Source organism: Leucopleurus acutus (assembly GCF_964270905.1).
Source record: "Leucopleurus acutus genome assembly, chromosome: 14".
NCBI lineage: Eukaryota > Metazoa > Chordata > Mammalia > Artiodactyla > Delphinidae > Leucopleurus > Leucopleurus acutus.
Window position 1 is genome coordinate 58,124,796 of NC_139156.1, and position 24,825 is coordinate 58,149,620.

The 24,825-nt window shown below is 39.2% G+C and overlaps 1 protein-coding gene across 2 annotated transcripts in view; it reads right to left on the reverse strand.

Annotated features, from left to right (window-relative positions):
- KAT6B (lysine acetyltransferase 6B) overlaps positions 1-24,825 on the reverse strand; it is a 226,513-nt gene that overhangs the window by 196,162 nt on the left and 5,526 nt on the right. Inside the window, exon 1 of one of the 2 annotated variants that reach the window (XM_082854693.1) lies at positions 21,186-21,597. The exons of the other annotated variant lie outside the window; for it this stretch is intronic. The gene's annotated coding sequence lies outside the window, so the exon portion shown is untranslated. Of the gene's footprint in view, positions 1-21,185; positions 21,598-24,825 lie in introns of those variants that run through there. 2 annotated transcript variants of the gene reach the window in all.

Consider the following 24,825-nt stretch of genomic DNA (forward strand, 5'->3'; position numbering starts at 1 on the left):
TCTGGAAAACACCTACACTAAACTATGAACAATGATTATTATCTGAGGAATGTGGGATTATGGGAGGCTTTCACATTCTTTGTTCTGTATATTTGTGATGTTTGACATTTTTATAAGAAATATTATTTGAAAATCAGGGAAGAAAACAAATAATTAAAAAGCCCATGAATCAAAAAAATGGTAGTGTCTGGGGTCAGGGAGTCGTTGGGGTACAGATGCAGCAAGACTGACCATATGTTGACAAACGCTGAAGCTACGGGATGGGTCTACAGGGGATCCTTTGTACTCTCTACTTTTGCATATGTTAGAATATTCCATAATAAAAAGTAAAAGAAAAAAAAACACCCCAAATCCTAGGATAGGTAGGGTAAGAGGAAGCACCTGCTTGTCAGTTGGGAAAGGATGGAGTTCCATGGAGTCCTCTAAATATCTAAATTTAGATTTTAGTAGGTAGAGAATGAGGCTCATTATTGATTTTGTTAAAGTATGAAAACTGATTTTAGAAAGATTACTTTGTATAATTTGGGTTGGCGGAGAGAAGGATTAGAGGTGAGGAGACAGACTAGAAACCACTTTGCTACAGGCCAGTAGCAGTAAGGTAGAAAGGAATGATCAGTTAGAGGTGCGATGGAGGCCTAACGGAAAAGTCATGGTGACTGTTGAGGAGTGGGGAAGTGAGAGGGGAGTCCCAGGTAACATCTCAGTCCCTCTTGAGAGCCCCTGGGAGGCTGGTGGGGCCAACAGACGCAGACAGAGATCAGTTTCTTGAGCGCCAGCTTCTATCTGCTTCCCAGTCAGGGAAACCTCCCAACCTCGGCAAGGGCCTTTTAGCCAGCTCTTCCCTGGCTCAAGTGTGGCTGGAATAACTGGCCTTGAACTTGACTCCACTTTTTCCTCTCCATTCCTCCCAACACTACTTTCCATATCTTGTAGGGTTCCCTAATGGGCTACAGGAGTTAGCAGGAGGATTTGTTTTCTAATGATCGTTTATTCATCCAATATCTAAGTAGTTACAACAAGCCCAGGCGCTGTTTGAGTACACACGATAATGAATAGAATGGACAAGGCATTGTCTCCTGGTGCCTACGGTCCATTCTTCTACCATCACATAAGTAGTTTATTTTCTCTTTTAAAAATTTATTATTATTATTATTGTGGTAAAATACATATAACAAAATTTACCATTCTAACCACTTTTGAGTGTACTGTTCTGTGGCATTAATTACATTCATATCTTGCAAGATTGAAACTCTATACCTATTAAATAATACCTTCCTATTTCACCCTGCCCCCCAGGTCCCGGCAACCACCATTCTATTTTCCATCTTGATAAATTTGATTATGAAGTTACCTCATATAAGTGGAATTATACAGTATTTGTCTTTTTAAAATTTTTTAATTTAATTTTTTATTGAAGTATAGCTGATTTACAATGTTGTATTTGTCTTTTTGTGTCTGGTTTACTTCCTTAGCATACTGTCCTCAAGGTTCATCCATCTTGTAGCATGTGTCAGAACTTCCCTCCTTTTAAAGGATGAATTAACATTCCATTGTAGGGATATATTATATTTTCTTGAGTTGCTTCTATTTTTTGGCTATAGTGATAATGCTGCTATGAATATGGATATACAACTATTTCTTTAAGTCCCCAGAAGTGGAATTGCTGGATCAAATGGTAATTCTGTTTTTTAATTTTTTGAGGAACTGCCATACTGTTTCCCATAGCGACTACACCATTCTCACCAACAGTGCACCACAAGGGTTCCAATTTCTCCACATTCTCACCAATGCTTCTCATGTTGTTTGCAATTTATTTGTTAGTTTTTACAGTAGCCACCTCAATTGTTATGATGTGGTAGGATGGGTTTTAAAATATAAGAATTTTTGGGACTTCCCTGGTGGTGCAGTGGTTAAGAATCCACCTGCCAATGCGGGGGACACAGGTTCGAGCCCTGGTCCAGGAAGATCCCACATGCTGTGGAGCAACTAAGCCCGTGGGCCACAACTACCGAGCCTGTGCTCTAGAGCCCGCAAGCCACAACTACTGAGCCCACGCACTGCAACTTCTGAAGCCTGCATGCCTAGAGCCCATGCTCCACAAAAGAGAAGCCACCTCAATGAGAAGCCCATGCACCGCAACAAAGAACAGCCCCCACGTGACACAACTAGAGAAAACCTGTGCACAGCAACAAAGACTCAATGCAGCCAAAAATAAATAAAATATAAAAAATTTTTACAACTAATATTGTTGAAGAATATGATTTTCAATTCAAAAGGTTATTTTCCTCTCGTATTAAGCCACTCAATCAGAGACAGAAAGCTTTGAGAAGGCTGTAGCACCTTCTTTCCAGGTGTCTCATTCCACTATTCTGAAAGCAACACACATGGAGGGTTTAATTCACTCCGTATAGGGCTGTCCTTTAGCTTAGTTTCCCCATTTAGACAATGGGAATAATAATAGTATCTACCTCATGGGGTTATTATGAAGATGCAATGAGTTAATTAACATAAAGCACTTAGAACAGGGCCTTACATATTGTAAGCTCTGTACAAACACCTATTAAATAAAATAATAAAAATAGTTGTCCAGTTTTGTGGCTTCTTTGGAGGTGCTGACAAAATGTAAGAATTGTCTATTACACTGGAAAGAAACATGAACTGATCAAACTTTACTGAAGGCCTGTATGTCCAGGATTGTTCTAGGCACTGGGAGGGGAAATAGGAGATGCCCCAGGACTGCCCAGGATCTGTGGCTGCCTAGTGAGAAGAGCTTCTGAACTTCAAGTTTCAGCTTCTCCAGAATTAAAAACACAACTGCTCAGTTTGCCTACCACATTCTGGGCACTGTCCTGGGCATTTTATATGCCATTTCTAATTTTTCCAACAGCCCTGTAAAGTAGGGATTATTAATACCAGTTTACAGATAATGAAATTAAGGCTCTGAGGGGTTAAGTGACTTGCCCAAGATGGGGAGCATGGGCAGAGATGAGTCTAGGAGGGAGGCAGAGCCAGCTTACCCCAGAACTTGAGACCTTCAGGGTTAATGAACATCCATCATTTACTGAGCCCTGCCACATGCCAGGCCTGGGCCAAGTCTTCATACATTGGACTCACCATTCATGGAAGAATTCTTCCAGGAAGGGACTTTTGCAAAGAGGAACCGGAGGCAGAGTGAGGCTAAGTCGTCAGCTAGCAAAAAGTGGGTTCATTTCAAAGTCTCCAGACATCTGAAAGGGTGGCTAAGCACTACCGAGGAGTTTAAAAGGATTCTGCATCAAAATCACCTGAATTGCATATCAAAAATTCAGATTCCTGGGCCCCATCCCAGGCTTATTAAATAAAAATCTGGCTAGGATTTGGAAGTTTCAGTAAAGCTTTCCCTGCAGCCTGGAAATAAGGAGAATACAACTGCCCACAGAGAGTTAAACCATGAAATCAGCATTAAAGAATCCAGGCAAGATATGCAAAGTCACCTCTAAAGGGACAGATCAGTCCTCCCCTTCCCTCTTAACACTAACCAGATTGATTGTATTAACAAATATAAAGGAATAATGAATAGGAGAAAATGTTATGACCTTGGCATAGAGAAACACTTCTTATACAAGACACAAAAATCTCAAGCCTTAAAAGAAAAGGATTCAAATATTCAACCGTATAAAAATTAAAAACTTCTGTACAACAAAAGATGTCATAAAAAAAAAAGTAAAGACAAACCAGAGAAGGGGAGAATATATTTGCATTACATATAATCAACAACAGATTGTGTATAATCAACAAAAGATTAGTATCTAGAATATATTAAAAAACTTTAAAAAATCAATTTAAAAAGAGGGAGAAATACTTCTGTAGAATAGTGATCAAAGGACATGAACAGGCAATTAGAAGAAAAGCCTAAACCACAAATAAACATGTGAAAAGGTGTTCAACTATCAGGGATGGGGAAATGCAAATTAAAACCACAAAGAGATATTTCAAGAGCTGGCTAGGCTGTGCAGCAACTGAAACCTCTATATACACTGGTGCCAGTGTAAAATGGGACATGCTCTTTTCAGAGCAATCTGGCAATAGCTCATAATATTTAAGAAGCAAGTACCCCACAATCTAGTAATTTCCCTCCTAGAAAAATTCTCCCACATGTGCTCTAAGGTACAAATTTTAAAATGTCTACTGGGACATTTTGTATAATAAAAAAGGAGGCAATTTAAATGTTCAATGTTAACCTAAAACAAGAAAATAGCCAGTTATTTTTTTTTTACCAGCAAAATGGGTTTATTCAGGAGCAGCAAAGAATTGCAATTCAGAACCTGCAGCTATGGGGAACCACATGCAAGTCCAATAAAGCAAAGGAAAGGAAACTCTTTTATAGAGGAGAAAGAGAAGTTGGGAGGGGCTGTTAAAAACAAAATGTTTACTGGAGGAAACAAGAAGTTTGAGGTAGAGTGGCTTTTCATTGGCTGAGTTGTGACAGTCTCTCATTGGCTGAGTTGTTGCCAGGCAAGAAGAAAATCTTTCTTCATCATGCCAGCAGTAGTAGAGTAGTGTCACTTCCTCCTGGAGATGAAAGGTCCATCTCTTCCTGTTGGGATGTGTGTTGACTTGAGTGGTACATGTGTGAGAGCTCCCCTTCCTGACCTCCCAACTGGATAAGTACCCAGGTGGTTAATATGGTAAGCCTATTTTTTTACTTTTTGAGGAAACTCCATACTGTTTTCTACAGTGGCTGCACCAATTTACATTCCCACCAATAGTGCACAAGAGTTCCCTTTTCTCCACATCCTTGCCAACACATCTTTTTTTCTTGTCTTTTTGGCAATAGCCATTCTAACAGGTATGAGATGATATCTCATTGGGTTTTGATTTGCATTTTCCTGATGATTAGGGATGTTGAACATATTTTCCTATTGGCCATCTCTATGTCTTCTTTGGAAAAATGTCTCTTCAGATCCTCTTCCCATTTAAAACATTAGATTGTTTGTTTTTTTGCTATTGAGTTGTGTGAGTTCTTCATATATTTTGGATATTAACCCCTTATCAGATATATGATTTGCAAATATTTTCCTCCATTTAGTAGGTTGCCTTTTCATTTCACTGGTGGTTTCCTTTGCTGTTCAGAAGCTTTTTATTTTGATGTGGTCTCACTTGTTGATTTTTGTTTTTGTTGCTTTTGCTTTTAGTGTCAAGTCCAAAAAAAAAATCAGCACCAAGACAATGTCAAGGAGCTTATTGCCTGTTTTCTTCTAGTAGTTTTATGGTTTCTGGTCTTATATTCAAGCCTTTAATACATTTTGAGATAATTTTTGTGCATGGTGTAATAAGACAGTGGTCTGGTTTCATTCTTTTCATGTGGCTGTCTGGTTTTCATTTCTTGAAAGAGACTGTCCTTTCCCCATTGTATATTCTTGGCTCCTCTCTTGTAAATTAATTGACCATAATATGTATGTGTTTATTTCTGGGCTATTATGTTACATTGATCTATGTGGGGTTTTTTAAAACGCCAATACCATACTGTTTTGTTTGCTATAGCTTTGAACATGGTTTGAAATCAGGGAGTGTGATACCTCCAGCTTTGTTCTTCTTTCTCAAGGTTGTTCTGGCTTTTTGGGGTCTTATGTGGTTCCATACAAATTTTAGAATTGTTTGTGCTGGCTCTGTGAAAAATGCCATTGGAATTTTGATACAGATTGTATTGAATCTGTAGATTGCTTTGGTAGTACAGATAATTTAACAATACTAATTGGGCTTCCCTGGTGGTGCAGAGGTTAAGAATCTGCCTGCCAATGCAGGGGACATGGGTTCAAGCCCTGGTCCAGGAAGATCCCACATGCTGTGGAACAACTAAGCCTGTGTGCCACAACTACTGAAGCCCATGCACCTAGAGCCCATGCTCTGCAACAAGAGAAGCCACCGCAATGAGAAGCCTGTGCACGGCAACAAAGAGTAGCCCCTGCTCACCGAAACTAGAGAAAGCTCGCACACAGCAACGAAGACCCAACATAGCCAAAAATAAGTAAAATAAAATAAATAAATAAATAAACTAATTGTTTCAGCCCATGACTATGGAATGTCTTTTCCATTTATTTGTGTCTTCTTCAATTCCTTTCATCAATGTCTTATAGTTTATAGCTTACAGGTCTTTCATCTCCTTATATTTTTTCCTAGGTATTTTATTCTTTTTGATGCAATTGTAAATGGGATTGTTTTCTTAATTTCTCTTTCTGATTGCTCATTATTAATGAACAGAAACACAACAGATTTCTGTAGTTTTTATTTTGTAATTTTTGGTCTTACCATGTGGCTTGCAGGATCTTAGTTCCCTGACCAGGCATCGAACCCGGCACCCCAGCAGTGGAAGTGTAGAGTCCTAACCACTGGACTGCCAGGGAATTCCCTTTTTTTTTTTTTTGCCACACCTTGCGCCATGTGGGATGGGATTTTAGTTCCCCGACCAGGGATTGAACCTGTGCCCCCTGCAATGGAAGCACAGAGTCTTAACCACTGGACCACTAGGGAACCCCTTTAAATTTTAATAAATAAATATATAGATTTTGATCCTCTTAATTATTGTTGAATTTGGCTTGCTGATACTTTGCTGAGAATTTTTCCATTTATATTCATCAGAGATGTTGGCCTGTAATCTTCCTTTCTTGTAACTTTGGTGGGATTTTTCTCATTTCTTAAGGTAAAAGGTTAGGTTATTAATTTGAGATCTTTCTTATTTTTAATATAGTACTTAAGGCCATACACTTCCTCCTAAGCACTGTTTTAGTTGCATTCCATAAGTTTTGGTATGCTGGGTTTTCATTTTATTCATCTCAAAGTACTTTGTAATTTCCCCTGTGACTTTTTTGACCCACTGGTTGTTTAAGAGTGTATTGTATGTTTTCCACACATTTGTGAATTTCCTAAATTTCCTTCTGTTATAGATTTGTACTTACATTTCATTGTGATCAGAGGCATATTTGTATGATTTCAGTCCTTTTAAATTTATTGAAAAAAAATTTTATGGCCTAACATATGATCTAATACTGGAAAATATTCCATGTGCACTTGAGAAGAAAGTGTATTCTGCTATTGTTAGCATATTTTATAGATATCTGTAAGTTGATTTATAGTGTTGTTCAATTCTTCTTTTTCCTTGTTGATTTTCTACCTAGTTATTCTTTCCATTATTGAAAATAGGATATTAAAGCCTTCAAGTATTATGATTGAGTTGTCTATTTCTCCTTTCAGTTATGACTATTTTTGCTTCATGAATTTTGGGGCTCTGATTATATATATATATATATATATATATAAAAAATAAACCTATGTTTATAATTATTATGTCTTCTTTATATATTGGTCATGTTATACTTATATCATCTCCTTCTTTGTCTTTAGTAACAATTTTTAGTATAAAGTCCACTTTGTCTTACATTTATATGGACATTTCAACTCTCTTTTGCTTACTGTTTTCATGGTATGTCTTTTTCCATCTTTCTTTCAACCTATCTGTGTCTTTGAATCTAAAATGTACCTGTTGTAGACAGTATATAGTTGTTGTTTTATCCTTTCTGAAAATCTTGGCCTATTAATTGGAATGTCTAGTCCATCTACATTGAATTACTGATAAGGTAAGATTTATACCTGTCATTTTGCTATTTGTTGGCTATATGTCTTTTTTTTCTTTTGCCTTGTGCCTACAGGTACATTATAATATTTTTTAAAATTTTTGTATTTTATTTTATTTATATTTTTATACAACAGGTTCTTATTAGTCATCAATTTTATACACATCAGTGTATACACGTCAATCCCAATTGCCCAATTCATAACACCCCCCCACCCCCCCACCACTTTTCTCCCTTGGTGTCCATACATTTGTTCTCTACATCTGTGTCTCAATTTCTGCCCTGCAAACAAGTTCATCTGTACCATTTTTCTAGGTTTCACATATATGCATTAATATATATTTGTTTTTCTCTTTCTGACTTACTTCACTCTGTGTGACAGTCTCTAGATACATCCACGTCTCTACAAATGACCCAATTTCATTCCTTTTTATGACTGAGTAATATTCCATTGTATATATGTACCATATCCTCTTTATCCATTCATCTGTCAATGGGCATTTAGGTTGCTTCCATGACCTGGCTATTGTAAATAGTGCTGCAATGAACATTGGGATGCATGTGTCTTTTTGAAATATGGTTTTGTCTGGGTATATGTCTGGTAGTGTGATTGCTGGATCATATGGTAATTTAATTTTAGTTTTTTTTTTTTTTTTTGCGGAACGCGGGCTGCTCACTGTTGTGGCCTCTCCCATTGCGGAGCACAGGCTCTGGATGCGCAGGCTCAGTGGCCATGGATCGTGGGCCCAGCTGCTCCACGGCATGTGGGATCTTCCCAGACCGGGGCATGAACCTGTGTCCATGGCAGGTGGACTCCCAACCACTGCGCCACCAGGGAAGCCCTATTTTTAGTTTTTTAAGGAACCTCCATACTGTTCTCCATAGTGGCCGTATCAATTTACATTCCCACCAACAGTGCAAGAGGGTTCCCTTTTCTCCACACCCTCTCCAGCATTTGTTGTTTGTAGATTTTCTGATGATGCCCATTCTAACTGGTGTGAGGTGGTACCTCATTGTAGTTTTGATTTGCATTTCTCTAATAATTAGTGATGTTGAGCAGCTTTTCATGTGCTTCTTGGCTATCTGTATGTCTTCTTTGGAGAAATGTCTATTTAGGTCTTTGGCCCATTTTTGGATTGGGTTGTTTGTTTTTTTAATATTGAGCTGTATGAGCTGTTTATATATTTTGGAGATTAATCCTTTGTCCATTGATTTGTTTGCAAATATTTTCTCCCATTCTGAGAGTTGTCTTTTCGTCTTGTTTATGGTTTCCTTTGCTATGCAAAAGCTTTGAAGTTTCATTAGGTCCCGTTTGTTTATTTTTGTTTTTATTTCCATCAATCTAGGAGGTGGGTCAAAAAAGATCTTGCTGTGATTTATGTCAAAGGGTGTTCTTCCTATGTTTTCCTCTAAGAGTTTTATAGTGTCTGGTCTTACATTTAGGTCTCTAATCCATTTTGAGTTTATTTTTGTGTATGGTGTTAGGGAGTGTTCTAATTTCATTCTTTTATATGTACCTGTCCAGATTTCCCAGCACGACTTATTGAAGAGACTCTCTTTTCTCCATTGTATGTCCTTGCCTCCTTTGCCACAGATTAGTTGACCATAGGTGCGTGGGTTTATCTTTGGGCTTTCTATCTTGTTCCATTGATCTATTTCTGTGTTTGTGCCAGTACCATATTGTTTTGATTACTGTAACTTTGCAATATAGTCTGATGTCAGGGACTCTGATTCCTCCAGATCCTTTTCTTTCCCACAAGACTGCTTTGGCTATTTGGGGTCTTTTGTGTCTCCATACAAATTTTAAGACTTTTTGTTCTAGTTCTGTAAAAAATGCCTTTGGTAATTTGAAAGTGATTGCATTGAATCTGTAGATTGCTTTGGGTAGTGTAGTCATTTTCACAATATTGATTCTTCCAATCCAAGAACATCATATATCTCTCCATCTGTTGGTATCATCTTTAATTTCTTTCATCAGTGTCTTATAGTCTTCTGCATACAGGTCTTTTGTCTCCCTAGGTAAGTTTATTCCTAGGTATTTTATTCTTTTTGTTGCAATGGTAAATGGGGATGTTTACTTAATTTTTCCTTCAGATTTTTCATCATTAGTGTATAGGAATGCAAGAGATTTCTGTGCAAAAAAAAAAAAAAAGAGATTTCTGTGCATAAATTTTGTATCCTGCAACTTTACCAAATTCATTGATTAGCTCTAGTAGTTTTCTGGTGGTATCTTTAGGATTCTCTATGTATAGTATCATGTCATCTGAAAACAGTGACAGTTTTACTTCTTCTTTTCCAATTTGTATTCCGTTTATTTCTTTTTCTTCTCTGACTGCTGCAGCTAAAACATCCAAAACTATGTTGAATAACAGTGGCGAGAGTGGACATCCTTGTCTTATTCCTGATCCTAGAGGAAATGTTTTCAGTTTTTCACCATTGAGAATGATGTTTGCTGTGGGTTTCTTGTATATGGCCTTTATTATGTTGAGGTAGGTACCCTCGATCCCCATTTTCTGGAGAGTCTTTATCATAAATGGGTGTTGAATTTTGTCAAAAGCTTTTTCTGCATCTATTGAGATGATCATATGGTTTTTATTCTTCAATTTGTTAATATGGTGTATCACATTGATTGATTTGAATATATTGAAGAATCCTTGCATCCCTGGGATAAATCCCACTTAATCATGGTGTATGATCCTTTCAGTGTATTGTTGGATTCTGTTTGCTAGTATTTTGTTGAGGATTTTTGCATCTATATTCATCAGTGATATTGGTCTGTAATTTTCTTTTTTTGTAGTATCTTTGTCTGGTTTTGGTATCAGGGTGATGGTGGCCTCATAGAATGAGTTTGGGAGTGTTTCTTCCTCTGCAATTTTTTGGAAGAGTTTGAGAAGGATGGGTGTTAGCTCTTCTCTAGATGTTTCATAGAATTCACCTGTGAAGCCATCTGGTCCTGGACTTTTGCTTGTTGGAAGATTTTTAATCACAGTTTCAATTTCATTACTTGTGATCGGTCTGTTCATATTTTCTGTTTCTTCCTGGTTCAGTCTTGGAAGGTTATATCTCTCTAAGAATTTGTCCATTTCTTCCAGGTTGTCCATTTTATTGGCATAGAGTTGCTTGTAGTAGTCTCTTAGGATGCTTTGCATTTCTGCCGTGTCTGTTGTAACTTTTCCTTTTTCATTTCTAATTTTATTGATTTGAGTCCTCTCCCTCTTTTTCTTGATGAGTCTGGCTAATGTTTATTAATTTTTTTAATCTTCTCAAAGAACCAACTTTTAGTTTTATTGATCTTTGCTATTGTTTTCTTTGTTTCTATTTCATTTATTTCTGCTCTGATCTTTATGATTTCTTTCCTTCTGCTAACTTTGGGTTTTGTTTGTTCTTCTTTCTCTAGTTCTTTAGGTGTAGGTTAGATTGTTTATTTGAGATTTTTCTTGTTTCTTGAGGTAGGCTTGTATAGCTATAAACTTCCCTCTTAGAACTGCTTTTGCTGCATCCCATAGGTTTTGGATTGTCGTGTTTTCATTGTCATTTGTCTCTAGGTATTTTTTGATTTCCTCTTTGATTTCTTCAGTGATCTCTTGGTTATTTAGTAACGTATTGTTTAGCCTCCATGTGTTTATGTTTTTCACGTTTTTCTCCCGGTAATTCATTTCTAATCTCATAGCTCTGTGGTCAGAAAAGATGCTTGGTATGATTTCAATATTCTTAAATTTACTGAGGCTTGATTTGTGACCCAAGATGTGATCTCTTCTGGAGAATGTTCTGTACGCACTTGAAAAGAAAGTGTAATCTGCTGTTTTTGGATGGAACGTCCTATAAATATCAATTAAATCTATCTGGTCTATTGTGTCATTTAAAGCTTCTGTTTCCTTATTTATTTTCATGTCGGTTGATCTGTCCATTGGTGTAAGTGAGGTGTTAAAGTCCCCTACTCTTATTGTGTTACTGTCGATTTCCTCTTTTATAGCTGTTAGCAGTTGCCTTTTGTATTGAGGTGCTCCTATGTTGGGTGCATATATATTTATAATCGTTATATCTTCTTCTTGGATTGATCCCTTGATCATTATGTAGTGTCCTTCCTTGTCTCTTGTAACATTCTTTATTTTAAAGTCTATTTTATCTGATATGAGTATTGCTACTCCAACTTTCTTTTGATTTCCATTTGCATGGAATATCTTTTTCCATCCCCTCTCTTTCAGTCTGTATGTGTCCCTAGGTCTGAAGTGGGTCTCTTGTAAACAGCATATATATGGGTCTTATTTTTGTATCCATTCAGCAAGCCTGTGTCTTTTGGTTGGAGCTTTTAATCCATTCACGTTTAAGGTAATTATCGATATGTATGGTCCTATGACCATTTTCTTAATTGTTTTCAGTTTGTTTTTGTAGGTCCTTTTCTTCTCTTGTGTTTCCCAGTTAGAGAAGTTCCTTTAGCATTTGTTGTAGAGCGGGTTTGGTGGTGCCGAATTCTCTTACCTTTTGCTTGTCTGTAAAGTTTTTGATTTCTCTATCGAATCTGAATGAGATCCTTGCTGGGTAGAGTAATCTTGGTTGTAGGTTATTCCCTTTCAACACTTTAAATATATCATGCCACTCCCTTCTGGCTTGTGGAGTTTCTGCTGAGGAATCAGCTGTTAACCTTATGGGAGTTCCCTTGTATGTTACTTGTTGTTTTTCTCTTGCTGGTTTCAATAATTTTTCTTTGCCTTTAATTTTTGCCAATTTGATTACTATGTGTCTCGGCGTGTTTCTCCTTGGGTTTATCCTGTATGGGACTCGCTGCACTTCCTGGACTTGGGTGGCTATTTCCTTCCCATGTTAGGGAAGTTTTTGACTATAATCTCTTCAAATGTTTTCTCTGGTCCTTTCTCTCTCTCTTCTCCTTCTGGGACGCCTGTAATGCGAATGTTGTTACGTTTAATGTTGTCCCAGACGTCTCTTAGGCTGTCTTCATTTCTTTTCATTCTTTTTTCTTTGTTCTGTTCCGCAGCAGTGAATTACACCATTCTGTCTTCCAGGTCACTTATCTGTTCTTCTGCCTCTGTTATTCTGCTATTGATTCCTTCTAGTGTAGTTTTCATTTCAGTTATTGTATTGTTCATCTCTGTTTGTTTGTTCTTTAATTCTTCTAGGTCTTTGTTAAACATTTCTTGCATCTTCTTGATTTTTGCCTCCATTCTTTTTCTGAGGTCCTGGATCATCTTCACTATCATTATTCTGAATTCTTTTTCTGGAAGGTTGCCTATCTCCACTTCTTTTAGTTGTTTTTCTGGGGTTTTATCTTGTTCCTTCATCTGGTACATAGCCCTCTGCCTTTTCATCTTGTCTATCTTTCTGTGAATGTGGTTTTTGTTCCACAGGCTGCAGGATTTTAGTTCTTCTTGCTTCTGCTGTCTGCCCTCTGGTGGATGAGGCTATCTAAGAGGCTTGAGCAAGTTTCCTGATGGGAGGGACTGGTGGTGGGTAGAGCTGGCTGTTTCTTTGGTGGGCAGAGCTCAGTAAAACTTTAATCCACTTGTCTGCTGATGGGTGGGGCTGGGTTCCCTCCCTGTTGGTTGTTTGGCCTGAGGTGACCCAACACTGGAGCCTACCTGGGCTCTTTGGGGGAGCTAATGGTGGACTCTGGGAGGGCTCATGCCAAGGAGTACTTCCCAGAATTTCTGCCGCCAGTTTCCTTGCCCTCATGGTGAGACACAGCCACCCCAAACCTCTGCAGGAGACCCTCCAACACTAGCAGTAGGTCTGGTTCAGTCTCCTATGGGGTTACTGCTCCTTCCCCTGGGTCCTGATGCGCACACTTCTTTGTGTGTGCCCTCCAAGAGTGGAGTCTCTGTTTTCCCCAGTCCTGTCAAAGTCCTGCAATGAAATCCCAGTAGCCTTCAAAGTCTGATTCTCTAGGAATCACTCCTCCTGTTGCTGGACCCCCAGGTTGGGAAGCCTGACATGGGGCTCAGAACCTTCAATCCAGGGTGGACTTCTGTGGTATAAGTGTTCTCCAGTTTGTGAGTCACCCACCCAGCAGTTATGGGATTTGATTTTATTGTGATTGCACCCCTCCTACCATCTCATTGTGGCTTCTCCTTTGTCTTTGTATGTCGGGTATCTTTTCTGGTGAATTCCAGTGTCTTCCTGTCAATGACTGTTCAGCAGTTAGTTGTGATTCCAGTGCTCTCACAAGAGGGAGATAGAGCACGTCCTACTCTGCCATCTTCTCTATTTGATGATACTTTTTAAAAATTTTTTATTTTATTTATATTTTTATACAGCAGGTTCTTATTAGTTATCCATTTTATACATATTAGTGTATATATGTCAATCCCAATCTCCCAATTCAAAACACCACCGACCCCCCTGCCACTTCCCCCCCTTGGTGTCCATACATTTGTTCTCTACATCTGTGTCTCAATTTCTGCCCTGCAAACAAGTTCATCTGTACCATTTTTCTAGGTTCCACATATATGCATTAATATATGACATTTGTTTTTCTCTTTTTGACTTACTTCACTCTGTGTGACAGTTTCTAGATCCATCCACGTCTCTACAATGACCCAATTTCGTTCCTTTTTATGGCTGAGTAATATTCCATTTTATATATGTACCGCTTCTTCTTTATCCATTCGTCTGTCAATGGGCATTTAGGTTGCTTCCATGACCTGGCTATTGTAAATAGTGCTGCAATGAACATTGAGGTGCATGTGTCTTTTTGAATTGTGGTTTTCTCTGGGTATACGCCCAGTAGTGGGATTGCTGGGTCATATGGTAATTCTATTTCTATTTTTAAGGAACCTCCATACTGTTCTCCATAGTGGCTGTATCAATTTACATTCCCACCAACAGTGCAAGAGGGTCCTCTTTTCTCCACACCCTCTCCAGCATTTGTTGTTTGTAGGTTTTCTGATGATGCCCATTCTAACTGGTGTGAGGTAATACCTCATTGTAGTTTTGATTTGCATTTCTCTAATAATTAGTGATGTTGAGCAGCTTTTCATGTGCTTCTTAGCCACCTGTAGGTCTTCTTTGGAGAAATGTCTATTGAGGTCTTCTGCCCATTTTTGGATTGGGTTGCTTTTTTAATATTGAGCTGCATGAGCTGTTTATATATTTTGGAGATTAATCCTTTGTCTGTTGATTCATTTGCAAATATTTTCTCCCATTCTGAGGGTTGTCTTTTCATCCTGTTTGTAGTTTCCTTTGCTTTGCAAAAGCTTTTGAGTTTCATTACGTCCCATTTGTTTATTTTTGTTTTTTATGTCCATTACTCTAGGAGGTGGATCAAAAAAGATCTTATTGTGATTTATGTCAAAGGGTGTTCTTCCTATGTTTTCCTCTAAGAGTTTTATAGTGTCCGGTCTTACATTTAGGTCTCTAATTGTGGATATAAATCTTTACATGTGTCACTTGATCTTTTCTTCAGAAGAAAATTCTAGATACCATATTTCCAGGTCATGTTTTTAAGGTTTTTATCTGCCTCTGCAGTATATGAAGTCCTTGCTTCCCAGTAGTTATACTATCATTATTTAAATCATTGCCAATCTGGGATGAAAAAAAAGATAACTTATGTTGATCTGCATTTCCATGTTAGTTAGTGAGGGAAACTTTCTTTTTTTCATTTGTATTCTACTTTTGTGAATTGCCTTTTGTTCACTTTTTTCTACTGGGATATATGTCTTTTTCCTTCTGCTTTGCAAGAGTGTTTTTAAAGTTAAGGATATTAAGCATTTGTCTACTTGTCATACTGCCAACATTTTTTTTAACCCAATGGTTTGTTTGTATTTATTTATTACAAATTTAATTATTTATTTTTGGCTGCATTAAGTCTTCGTTGCTGCATGCGGGCTTTCTCTAGTTGTGGCAAGTGGGGGCTACTCTTCGTTGTGGTGCACAGGCTTCTCATTGTGGTGGCTTCTCTTGTTGCAGAGCATGGGCTCTGGGCGTGTGGGCTTCACTAGTTTTGGCACGTGGGCTCAGTAGTTGTGGCTCATGGGCTCTAGAGCACCCGCTCAGTAGTTGTGGCGCACAGGCTTAGGTGCTCCGAGGCATGTGGGATCTTCCCAGAACAGGGATCGAACCTGGGTCCCCTGCACTGGCAGGCAGATTCTTAACCACTGTGCCACCAGGGAAGCCCTCTTCTCTTGTTTTCTTTTTCTTTTCTTTTTTGTGGTAAGAATACTTAAGATCTACCCTCTTAGAAATTTCAAGTATAAAATACAGTATTGTTAACTACAGTCACATTGTTTTACCTGTATTTATCTTCTTTTATGTACCTTGGTAAAATCTACCTCTTTCTTTCAGGTAGATCTTCACACATTTTAAGTTTATTTATTTATTTTATTATTATTATTTTTTAAGTTATAATTTTCTTTGGCTGCATTGGGTCTTCGTTGCTGCATGTGGGCTTTCTCTAGTTGCAGCGAGCAGGGGCTACTCTTCATTGCATTACGTGGGCTTCTCATTGTGGTGGCTTCTCTTGCTGCGGTGCACGGGCTCTAGGCGTGCGGGCTTCAGTAGTTGTGGCATGCGGGCTCAGTAGTTGCAGCTCGCGGGCTCTAGAGCGCAGGCTCAGTAGTTGTGATGCACGGGCTAAGTTACTCCACAGCATGTGGGAACTTCCCAGACCAGGGCTCAAACCTGTGTCCCCTGCATTGGCTGGCGGATTCTTAACCACTGTGCCACCAGGGAAGCCCTAAGTTTATTTATTTATTTATTTATTTTTTCTAAGTTTATTTTTAAACTTTACGTTAAGTACTCATTTCTGGTGATATATATACACGTACATACATATACACACACAAATATATATACACACGTATATACAGGCATACCTTGGAGATACTGTACATTTAGTTCCAGACCACTGCAATAAAGTCACAATAAAGTGACTCACACGAACTATTTTGTTTTTTCCAGTGCATATAAAAGTTATGTTTACATCATACTATAGTCTATTAAGTGTACAATAGCATCATATATAAAAATGTACATACCTTAATTAAAAACCTTATTGTTAAAAAATGCTAAATCATCTGATCCTTGATCATCTGATCCTTTTGGCTGGTGGAGGGTCTTGCCTTGATGCTGATGGCTGCTGATTAATGAGGGTGGTGGTTGCTCAAGGTTGGGGTGACTGTGGCAATTTCTTAAAATAAGACAGAAATGAAGTCTGCCACATCAATGGACTCTTCCTTTCATGAATAATTTTTCTATAGCATGTGATGCTGTTTTATAGCATTTTACCCACAGCAGAATTTCTTTCAAAATTGGAGTCAATCCTCTCAAAGCCTGCTGCTGCTTTATCAAATAAGTTTATGTAATATTCTAAATCCTTTATTGTCACTTCAAGTTTTATCCATTAAAGTTTTATCATGAGGTTGCAGCCATTCGGTCACATCTTTAGGCTCTACTTCTAATTCTAGTTCTCTTACTATTTCCATCTGCAGTTACTTCCTTTACTGAAGTCTTGAACCCTTCAAAGTCATCCATAAGGGTTGGAACCAACTTCTTTGAAACTCCTGTTAATGCTAATATTTTGACCTCTTCGCATGAACCATGAATGTTCTTAATGGCATCTGAAATGGTGAATCCTTTTCAGAAGGTTTTCAATTGAATTTGCCCAGATCTATCAGAGGAATCACAATCTACAGCACCTATAGCCTTACAAAATGTATTTCTTAAATAATAAGACTTGAAAGTCAAAATTACCCCGTGATCCAAGGACTGCAAAATGGATGTTGTGTTAGCAGTCATGAAAACAACACTAATCTCTTTGTACATCTCCATTAGAGCTCTTGGGTGACCAGGTGCATTGTCAGTGAGCAGCAATACTTTGAAAGGAATCTTTTTTTTCTGAGAAGTAGGTCTCAACAGTGGACTTAAAATATTCAGTGAACCATGTTGTATACAGATGTGCTGTCATCCAGGCTTTGTTTTCCACTTACAGAGCACAGGTAGAGTAGACTTAGCATCATTCCTCAAGGGCCCTAGGATTTTCAGAATGGTAAATGAGAATTGGCTTCAACTTAAAGACACCAGCTGCATTAGCTCGTAAGAAGACAGTCAGCCTGTCCTTTGAAGTTTGAAGCCAAGCATTGCCTTCTCCTCCCTAGCTATGAAAGTCCTAGATGGCATTTTCTTCCAATAGAAGGCTGTTTCACCTACATGGAAAATCTGGTGTAGCCACCTTCATGAACTGTCTTAGTTATATCTTCTGGCTAACTTGCTGCAGCTTCTGCATCAGCACTTGCTGCTTCACCTTGCACTTTTATGTGATGGAGACAGCTTCTTTCCTCAAACCTCATGAACCAACCTCTCCTAACTTCAAACTTCTCTTCTGCAGCTTCTTCCTCTCTCTCAGCCTCCAGAGAACAGAAGAGAGTTAGAGTCTCACTCTGGATTGGGCTTTGGCTTAAGAGAATGTTGTGGCTGGTTTGATCTTCTATGCAGACCCCTAAAACGTTCTCCATATCAGCAAGAGGCTGTTTTTCTTTCTTATCATTTGTGTGTTTTCTGGAGTAGCACTTTTAATTTCCTTCAAGAACTTTTCCTCTGCATTCACAACTTGGCTGTTTGGCTCAAGAGGCCTAGCTTTCAGCCTGTCTCAGCTTTCCACATGCCTTCCTCACTAAGCTTAATCATTTCTACCTTTGATTTAAAGTGAGAGACATATGACTCTTCCCTTCGCTTGAACAGTTAAGAGGCCATTGTAGAGTTAGTACTGGCCTAATTTCAATACTGTTGTGTCTCAGGGAATAGGGAGGCCCAAGGAGAGGGAGAGAGATGGGGGAACAGCCAATTGGTGGAGCAGTCAGAACACACACAACATTTATTAATGAAGTTCAGCATCATACATGGGTGTGGTTTGTAGCACCCCCAAACAATTACAATAGTAATACTAAAGATCACTGATAACAGATCACCGTAACAAACTTAATAATAATGAAAAATTTTGAGATATTGCAAGAATCACCAAAACGTGGCACAGAGACACAAAGTGAGCAAATGCTGTTAGAAAAATGGCTTCGACAGACTTGCTTGACACAGGGTTGCCATAAACCTTCAATTTGTAAAAAAAATACCATATCTGCAAAGCACAATAAATCAAAGCGCAATAAAACAAGGCATACTTGTATACATTTTTATGTACTTACATAAAATTGCTGTAATTGTTACTTTAATGAGAGCTTCTCACTTTATTTTCCAATGGATTTTTTTTTTTTTTTTTTGTGGTATGCGGGCCTCTCACTGTTGTGGCCTCTCCCGCTGCGGAGCACAGGCTCCGGATGCGCAGGCCCAGCAGCCATGGCCCACGGGCCCAGCCACTCCGCGGCACGTGGGATCCTCCCAGACCGGGGCACGAACCCATGTCCCCTGCATCGGCAGGCAGACTCTCAACCACTGCGCCACCAGGGAAGCCCTCCAATGGATTATTGACAATGAATATTCATTTAGTCATTCAGCAAATACTTACTGTCCACTGTGTGCCAGGCACTGTGCTAAACAGCAGAACTATGCTAGTACAAAATAGACATCATCTGTGTATAGTATTTATAAATTGTAAAGTTTTGATTACCCTTGCATTTCTGGGCCAAGCCCTGCTTGGTAATGGAACGTTATTATTTTAATATATTGTACTAATGGATTAGATTTGATAGTATTCCACTTTGGATGTATGTTTATAAATTCCATATAAGTTGCTTAAGTGAGACTAGTGTGATTTGGATTGCATGTATGTGTGCATGTGTGTATGTTAGCTTCAAAATAAACTGAAAACCTTGCCATTATTTCTATAGTTTATGTAGCACTAGAATTAAGTGTTTCATCCTTATTCCTTGACAATCACATTAAATCATAAAGTTCAAACTAGAAAACTAAAACTGAGAAAAGGCCCTAGGTTTCTTGAATCTCAACCTTTGAAAGAATTTATAGAATTGGGACAGAATAGAGATTTGAAAACAATAAGCCAGATGACAAGAAATGTGTTTCTTCATGCAGTGGAACAACTAAGTCCATGTGCCACAGCTACTGAGCCTGCGCTCTAGAGCCTGCGAGCCACAACTACTGAAGCCCATGCACCTAGAGCCTGTGCTCCACAACAAGAGAAGCCACCGCACTGAGAAGCCTGTGCACCACAACAAAGAGTAGCCCCTGCTCGCTGCAACTAGAGAAAGCCTGCACGCAGCAACAAAGACCCAACGCAGCCAAAAAAGAATAAATAAATAAAATAAATTAAAAAAAAGAAAACGAAAAGAAAAGAACTCATTAAAAGAAAAGTACTATAGGAAAAAAAAATGTGTTTCTTGTTTTGGTCCTGTCCCCTCATGGGAGAACAGTGTTCACTTCCTGAAAGGACTGGCTTTTTTTCCAGGGAGGACACCAAGTATGCCCTCATCTTAGAGCTGTTCATACTCTCGGCCAGTACAAGACTGGACTAATGCTTTGGGGCAGGTGTGACCGACTGGCTTTGTATGAGTTATGTAGAAAACTCCAGTAATGACAAGCTGGGGGCAAAAAGCAGTAGTACCATTGTTGTTACTTTCTCAAAGAATCCCCCGACATCAGATATAAATAAGGGTCCCACTTCTTGTCTTCATTCTATGAGTCCTTCTGAATTTGTACAATGGTAGCTAAATCTATCAGGCCAGTTCCATGCCTGCTGCAGAGTTCAATATCACAGCCAACCCGTGAGCCCCAAACCCTGGTTCTGTGATACAACATAATCCTTCTCATAATGTTTTTATTTATATCCCTGAATGTGTCTTCCAATTTTTAAATTTAAGCACCTTCCCCCTTACCTTCCCTAAGAACTTTTTAAGCACATGGGGCTCCTAAACCCCCTTCCGATAGGTCTTGTATTAGTTTTCTATTGCTGTGTAACAAATTGCCAAAACATAAAACAACACCCATTTATTATCTCACTGTTCTGTAGTCAGAAGTCTGGTGGGGGGACTTCCCTGGCGGCACAGTGGTTAAGAATCCACCTGCCAATGCAGGGGACATGGGTTCGAGCCCTGGTCTGGGAAGATCCCACATGCCGCGGAGCAAATAAGCCTGTGCGCCACAACTACTGAGCCTGCGCTCTAGAGCCTGTGAGCCACAACTACTGGGCCCGTGTGCCACAACTACTGAAGCCTGCACGCTTAGAGCCTGTGCTCTGCAACAAGAGAAGCCACCGCAATGAGAAGCCCATGCACTGCAACGAAGAGTAGCCCCCGCTTGCTGCAACTAGAGAAAGCCCACGCGCAGCAACTAAGACCCAATGCAGCCAAAAATAAATAAATAAATAGGGCTTCTCTGGTGGCGCAGTGGTTGAGAGTCCGCCTGCCCATGCAGGGGACACGGGTTCGCGCCCCGGTCCGGGAAGATCCCACATGCCGCGAAGCGGCTGGGCCCGTGAGCCATGGCCGCTGAGCCTGCGTGTCTGGAGCCTGTGCTCCTCAACGGGAGAAGCCACGACAGTGAGAGGCCCGCGTACCGGAAAAAAATTAGAAAATAAATAAATAAATTTATTAAAATAAATATAAAGAAATAAATAAATTTATTTAAAAAATCGTCTGGTGGGCTTGGCAAGGTACTCACCTTCAGATCTCAAAATGTCAAAATCAAGATGTGAGCAGGGCTTTATTCCTTTCTGGAGACTCTGGGAAAGAATCCACTTATACGTTCACCTTTGCTGTTAGTGAAATACAGTTCCTTGTGGTTGTATGGCTGAGGGCTAGTTTCCTGTCTGGCTGTCAGCCTGGAGCCCCTCTCAGCTCCTTAAATTTTCCTTGTTACATTGGTTCTACATCTTCAAAGCCAGCAATGATGCACTGAGTCCTCATGCTTCGAGTCTGTCTCACTTCTCTTTCTGCCTCAGCTCTCCTGCCTCCTACTGGAGAAAGTTCTCTGTTTGTAAAGGCTCATGTGATTAGACTGGGCTCACCAGATCAAATAGAATAATCTCTATTTTAAAGTTTGCAACTTTAGTTACATCGGCGATGTCCCTTTTGACATGTTACATAATATGCTCATAGGTTTTAGGAATTAGGGCTTAGACATCTTTGTGTGTGGGACCATTATGTTTATCAAAGCTTTCATCTCTATTTTCTATGTGGGATATTTTAGAATCATCATTTCCTTTGAAGAAGAAGTGGAAGACAGTTCCACCCCTTTGGAAAAAATAAACTACCAGCCACTATCATGCCCAAAACTCACACAGACATCATGCTTTTAGCTTATGACCTATAAAGTTGTTTGATTCTGGCATCAAACTTAGTAAAATTCGTTTGTTGGATTTAGGATTTGATATAGCCGAATACTGACACACCATTAGGTGGCACTTGATTAGAAAACTTGCTTCTGTCTGAGTTTTTCCAAGGTAGCAATCTGCAAGATGGAAAGGAAACTCTGATGTAGATGCGGGGGGTGGCGGGGGGGCGGGTAGAGTTGGGGAAAGCATCCTTAGCGATTACAGAAAAATCCTTAAAAACTCGCCAAAACTTGAATGTAATTTGTATATTCAAGCCGATTTTAGAGAATTTAATTATTGCTTAGCAAATGTAAATGGAGTATTTAAAATCTTTTACACATGATAGTTTTAAAAAATCCTGGGGTCAAAAAATTACCTCTAATGTATTTTTATTGCCTGCAGCATTTGTCCTATGTTAACGATGAGCAAATATTTGTAGAACACTTAACATATGCAGGGAAGGCGCATAATGAGCACCACTATGTCCTCCTATTTACCTTTGGCCCATATTTTGCACCAAGCTGTGTTTCTCTGAAACAGCACTGTCCAACAGAAATAGAATGCCAGCCATATATGTAATTTTTCACAGTTTTTTTGAGATATAATTTACATACCATAAAGTTCACATGTTAAAGCATATGATTCAATGTTTTTTAGTATATTTATAGAGTTGTGCAATCATGTAATCTAATTTTAGAAGTTTTCATCATCCCCAACAGAAACTTGTACCCATAAGCAGTCACTTCCCATTCTCCCCTACACTTAGGCCTAGTTCACTGCTCATCTACTTTCAATCTCTATAGAATTTCCTATTCTGGACTTTCTGTATCAATGGGGTCATATAATATGTGGTGTTCTGTGATGGCTCTTTCACTTAGCATAAATATTTTGAGGTTCATTCATGTCGTAGCATCTATCAGTACTTGATTCCTTTTTATGGCCGAATAATATTCCATTGTATGGATATAGCATATTTGTTTATCCATTGATCAGTGGATGGACATCTGAGTTGCTTCTGATTTTTGGCTATTTTGAATAATGCTGCTCTGGAGCATTCTTTGTGTGGAACGTGTTTTTATTTCTTTTGGACAGTTATGTAGAAGTGAAATTGCTGGGTTAGACGATAACTTCACGTTTAGTTTTTTTTTTGTTTGTTTGTTTTTTTGCGGTACGCGGGCCTCTCCCTGTTGTGGCCTCTCCCGTTGCAGAGCACAGGCTCCGGACGCACAGGCTCAGCGGCCACGGCTCACGGGCCCAGCCGCTCTGTGGCATGTGGGATCTTCCTGGACTGGGGCACGAACCCATGTCCCCTGCATCGGCGGGCGGACTCTCAACCACTGCGCCACCAGGGAAGCTCCACGTTTAGCTTTTTGAGCAACTGCCTGACTGTCAAAAATGGCTGTACCATTTTATAGTATCAACATATATGTAATTTAAAAAATAGCTTTATTGGGGTATAACTGATTTACAATGAAATGTACCTATGTACCTATATGAAGTATTTAATTTGATAAGTTTTGACATATATATATATACCTGTAAAGCCATAACAACAATCAATATAATGATCATATCCATCACTACAAAACTTCCCTCATGCCTTTTTGAAATCCATTCTTCCCATCCCTCCCCACTCCATTACCCTATTATTCCCAAGCAAACACTGATCTGATTTCTGTCACTATGGTTTAGTTTGCATTTTATAGAATTTTACATAAATGGCATCACACCACATGTACTCCTTTTTGTCTGGCTTTTTTCAGTGAGCATACTTATTTTAAGATTCATCCATGTTGAATAGATCAATAATTTATTTATTTTTGTTGACGAGTAGTACTTATAGATATATATAAATTTGTTCATTCATTTACCTATTGATGGATATTTGGGTTGTTTCTAGTTTAGGGCTATTACAAATAAAGCTGCTATGAACATTCATGTACAAGTCTTTATATGGACATACTCTTGCATTTTGGCAGGGTAAATATCTGAATGGAGAGTCTGGATTATGTGGTAGGTATATATCCTACATTTTACGAAACTTCTAAACTCCTTTCCAAAGTGGTTGCACCATTTTTTTTGCAGTACGCGGGCCTCTCACCGCTGCGGCCTCTCCCGTTGCGGAGCACAGGCTCCGGACGCGCAGGCTCAGCGGCCATGGCTCACGGGCCGAGCCGCTCCAGGGCATGTGGGATCTTCCTGGACCGGGGCACGAACTCGTGTCCCCCGCATCGGCAGGCGGACTCTCAACCACTGCGCCACCAGGGAAGCCCTGGTTGCATCATTTTATATTCCAACCAGCTGTGTATGAGAGTCCCAGTTCCTCCACATCTTCACGTATACTTGATATGGTCAGTTTTAAAAATTCTATTGATTCTAGGGGCTTCCCTGGTGGCGCAGTGGTTAAGAATCCGCCTGCCAACGCAGGGAACATGGGTCCGAGCCCTGGTCCGGGAAGATCCCACGTGCCACAGAGCAACTAAGCCCGTGCGCCACAACTACTGAGCTTGTGCTCTAGAGGCCATGAACCACAACTACTCAGCCTGTGTGCCACAACTACTGAAGTCCGTGCGTCTAGGGCCTGTGGTCTGCAACAAGAGAAGGCACCACAATGAGAAGCCTGTGCACTGCAACAAAGAGTAGCTCCCGCTTGTGGCAACTAGAGAAAGCTTGCGTGCAGCAACGAAGACCCAACACAGCCAAAAATAAATAAATTAAAAAAAAATTCTATTGATTCTAATAGGTGTGAAGAGGTATCTATTTCTGATTTTAATTTGCATTCTCTTAATTACCAGTGATGCTGAGCATCTTTTCATGTGCTTATTTGATGAAGTGCGTGTTCAGATATTTCTCTATTTATAAAAATGGCTTTTTTATTGAGCATAACAAAGAGCTTGTTATATATTCTTGATGCAAGTCCTTTATCAGATATGTGTTTTGAAAATATATTTTTCCATTCTGGGGCTTATCTTTTCATTCTCTTAACAG